Here is a 5,101-nt window from a genome sequence, read left to right as displayed (position 1 = left end):
TTTCTGTACATATTCTTAAATTGGTATTTTTTTCAATTACCTTTTGATGTTCTGGTGCAACAATGTATAAATCCCTTTCCCCTCTCTTAGATACTTTACCTGTACCCAATGCTCCTGATGAATGGACGGAGGTCCAAGAAACGCGTCGAGCCTATGATTAACTCAGATGCTTTATCCTATCCCTTTTTACTCCAGTTACCAATGAATTGACAAACAAATAGTTTTTATTGATATTATTACATTTGGAGATCTCATGTGAGATCCTATTTTTATGTACTTATGTTTTCAATATAAATTGTATACTGTATATATATTGTCCTTTCATAATTTTTTGTAACTGTCTATATCTACATGTATCATATATACTTAATTTTTATACAATAAATTTCCTCTCTTTTTTACTTAAATGCCTCATTTAAAGTCCCACTATTCCGGTCTTCTCCCCTCTTTTCTATGCAACTAGTATAGTATAGAAAGCACCATTGTCCGCTGAATTGTTTCTGCAGGACATCCTTGGATCAATATAATTGTCAGGAATCAGCAGTAGAGAGTGCCAGATCTGTGTGGCTACACTGAGAAACAGGAGACCAAACCATTTGTATATTAAAGTGAATTTATTAATGGTAAAACAAAAGACATCCAAACCAACAGCTAACATAAAGATATAAGTGAACAGTTAACCAAATTACAAAATACCTAACCACCTAACAATAATAAAATTTATACAAGATGAGGAACACAAGTCACAGGGAATACCGGAGATGTAAGGAAGGGTGAAACCAGGAATGGGACCAGGAACAAGGGGAGCATATAAAAAGCATCAGGCTGTAGGATACAGGATGCAGAGCAAGAGCAAGATAAATGGCAAGCAGCATCTGACTTAGCACAGCTAAGCAAAACACTTATGTGCGATACATAGGCAGAGGAGAGATTAAATATCCTCCCAGCAACCAGCATCAGGTGGAGACTGATTACTAGAAACTGCTGGCTTTTGGGAGACACCTGCTGGTGGACACTGGAATTACCCCGCTCTAGGAAACACAATGCCACTAGCAGGTGACCCAGGTCCTGACAGTAATAATTATCTGTCCCGCCCCACTCACTGTGTTTTGGTAAATAAATTCCAGAAATAAAGAAAATGTAAATACTGCTGCAGGGAACTTTAATATAATTTTCTTTATCAGTTCTGGTATCTAATATAGTGAAGCTATATACCAATAATGACCATTTACAGTACATTGAGGATAGTATACGGGGCAGATGCTATATACTTGGCATTGGCACTACCCACCATGTGAAAAGCATAATAGCAAACATTATCATTAACTGAAAAAAAAATTGAAGAGGATTCATCATATGAAAGAGGGACTTTTCTTAAAGGTCTTTGAACCCAAACCTATTATTTAGTTTAATATTTTGTGTGTGCGATAAATAGCCCCTGGCTCATTAATATAGTAAAGTAATTGTAAAGGCTTGTTTATTTTCTTTTAAATAATAAACATGGTATGCCTACCTGCTCTGTGCAATGTTTTTGCACAGAGCAGCCTCTATCCTTCTCTCCTGGGGTCCCCCGCTGGCACTTCAGGCTCCTCCACCCACCAAGTGCCCCCATAGCAAGCTGCGTTCTATAGGGGCCTGCTCATGAGCTAAGCTCTGTGTTCCCATAAGACACTCAAAGGGGGGGGGGGGGCTCAGTCTCACCTCCTGCTCCCTCATCACTGGCTGTGATTGACAGCAGCAAGAGCCAATGGCGCCCAGAGCTATTTTTGAGCCAATGAGGAGGGAGAGAGCTGAGAGAGCTGAGAGAGCCTCGGCTCTCATGCACATCGCAGGATTAAGATTGAACTCAAATATTATGTATTAGGGGGGCTTCAAGGAGAGCTGCATGTAGATTTTTTTTTTTTTTTTTTTTTACCTTACTGCATAGAATGCCTTTACAAACACTTTAATGGTAACGTCTCTATTAGCAGTTTAGGAGCTTTTGTTCTCCTACCTTGAAGTTTTACCCTCTGATTTATTTGGAACACAGCCAATGTCTTTGTCAGGGTTGAAAATAATTAAAATGTATCTAAAGACAAAGATTTTTTTTTTCACTTTAGAGTAAGGGAAGGGTTAGAACACGTGTTAGGCTTTGAATACTAAGGTTGCAGGAGAAGCAGTGAAAGAACCCCACCATAAATCATACAATGCAAAGAAAATAGAATAGTAACTATGCCCAGTCTTTTTTTTTTTTTTTCTCTTCGCAAAGTTCTAGTCTTTGTTTTCTTGTACAGCTAATTTAACCTAAAGGGATCTGCTGTAATAGATGCGTTCTCTGTAGACTATAGCAAACAGAGAAACACAATTATACATATTAGCTGGATAATGAGCTTGGGGAGTGAAAATTATCTGAAAAGTTATTTTTAAAGTGTAAGTTTTAGAATGCAATAAAAAAAAATATTCAAAATAATTTCTTGGTGATGTAATATTCAATCTACAATGACTAGTACAAATTCTTATACTGTACTGGCATTATAAACACTTAAAAAAAATGAAAACAAAAAGAAAAGGTTGTAATAAATTGCAAAGGTCCTAAAAATCCTGTAGTAGAACCTATAGTGCAATTGAGAGAAAATTTTAAATGGAACTTCACGGGTTCAGCATATTCACTAAACACACATTTTCTTAAAACTTCAATATTTATTCCCTAAATGAATTAAAATTAGTATATCCATATAAAACATGTATCCAAGTGACCCAAATTCTTATGGTCCTATATTATAGTGGTGTAATATAGATCAATCCTGACATGTTTTGCCTTTGCAGGCTTCTTCAGGGGATACACAAGCCGCTGATAATCAGAAATTTCTATTGGATAGTAAAAAAATGTGTAAGTATTACATATAAAGACAAAATAAACAATTATCAATATTCGCATGCATGTTCAATAATGCAGATCCGCCGAGCTTACCCTGTGAGCAACCATAAGTTGCCTGATTCCAAGGCCAAACTTATTTGATTAAAGGCAAAAGGTGCCAGCCCATCCATAGTGCTAGAGGTGGCCACAGAAGGCACACAAAGACCACACTATAAGTGAATGAAAAAAAGAGAAAATAATAATAACTAGGTAATCTTCCTTAGGTAATAGTAGATTAGACTTACTGGGTCTAGGTACAAGGGGGCATTCTGCAAAAGAGGGCAGCAAGGCAGGGAGCTACATAAAAAGTAGCTCCCTGCCTAGCTTCCCTTTGTTGGGCATCTAATGCCCCTGTGTACATTACCCTTGTACCTAGACCCAGTAAGTCTAATAAAGTAAGTTTGGCCTTGACATCAAGTAACCTATGGTTGCTCACAGGGTAAGCTCGATGGATCTGCATTATTGAACATGCATGCATATGTTGAATATTGTTTGCTTTGACCATATATGTAATACTTACAAATATTTCAGCCAAGCGCTCACTCGACAGGGGAAGACTGGCGTGCTGCTCTCCTCAGGCAGGGGACTCCAAAACGGGTGCATGAAAGAAAGGAAAAGGAGGCGCAAACACCTAGTGCATTACCCGTGGTACTGTTTAAAATGATTTAATAAAATGCTGAATGCATACTCACAAACATGAAGAATAGAAATCGTGTTAAAAATTCCCGTCACACATATGTAGAAACACGTCCTGGAAATTGCGACCGCTAACGCGTTTCGGGAGTCAAGCTCGCTTCCTCAGAGCTGTTTTTTTATTCAATCAAAATCTCTGATTATCAGCGGCTTGTGTATTCCCTGAAGAAGTCAACAAGGGTGAAACATTTCGGGATTGATCTATATCAGTGGTCCTCAACCCTGGCCTACAGGGCCCACTAACAGGCCAGATTTTCAAGATAACTGAAATACATCCCAGGTGATATCATTTGCTGCTCAGAGATTGCAGTACTCTAGTCTGCATCTACCCAAGGTAATACTTAAAATCTGGCCTGTTAGTGGGCCCTGAGGACCGGAGTTGAGGACCACTGATCTATATTACACTGCTATATTACAGGAGCATACGAATTTGAGTCACTTGTGTATATGTTTTTATATGGCTATAGTAATTTTAATTATTTTTGGAATAAATATTGAAGTTTTAAGAAAATTTGTTTCTAGTGAATATGCTACACCTGCAAAGTCCCATTTAAAATTCACTTTCTCTGGATATATCAAGGGATGTGGTGCTTTAACTGAATAGTTTTTCATCCACACAAAAATATAGTGCAATTTACCACAAATGTAACCAAATAAACACACATGCAACTTTTCAGATGTATGTTATGTAATTTTACCACTTGAAAAATTTACATTTGTTCACCATATTTTTATAAAAGCTTAACCCCAGGGGTCATAAAAACACCAATAAATGCAGTTCTTTACAGGGTCTATTCAAAAAGCATTAACTGTATTTTTAAATGTAACTACTGTAAGAGCCTATGACTTGGTAATCATCAGGTTCTTGTATTTCTCCATTTTGGTAGAACTCAGACTAGAAAAGGAATTGGGTATGGGCCAACCATGTTTGCTGAATGTACATGTGCTGATAAGGAGCATAGTGACAGGTGGAGAGAAGGAAGGGGTGACCTTATCTGTTTGGTGCTGCTCCCTCATTGGCCAACCACAAGCTATGGGCAGTGAGTGGACCAACAACATTGTTTACAGAGACTCTAAAAGCTGCTAACAAGTATGACGTGCTGGCACCCAGAGTTATACCAGCTTTCAGTTTCCTCTACTTTGCCCTAATGCCCAGTCATTTTCGATGGGCATTACTTCAGCACAGTGCTTCCTCATTAGGATCAAGATAGGGGTTAAACATCTCTGGTACGAAAGTGGTTACCATTCAAATGCTAACTACACAAAATGTTTCTTAATGCCTTCATAGGTTTTCCAGTTTTTGGGTGTTACACCTGATGAGTAATATCCCTACTTCCATAGCACAGAGAATGTACTCTTGGTAAAAGGATTGAATGGGCTCAGTGATAATGGGGAAACCTGCTATAAAATATATAATAGATGAGAGATCTGCTGTTAGAGCTGGGTTACAGCAGGCTGACATTGGAGGTTGAATTTCTCCACAATTAGTCACTTTTGAGTAGTTAAAAGAAT

This window comes from Pelophylax lessonae, assembly GCF_965119305.1.
Source record: "Pelophylax lessonae genome assembly, chromosome: 13".
NCBI classification, from domain to species: Eukaryota; Metazoa; Chordata; class Amphibia; order Anura; family Ranidae; genus Pelophylax; species Pelophylax lessonae.
The sequence above is the reverse complement of the archived record's forward strand: the minus strand, read 5'-3'. Positions refer to the sequence as shown.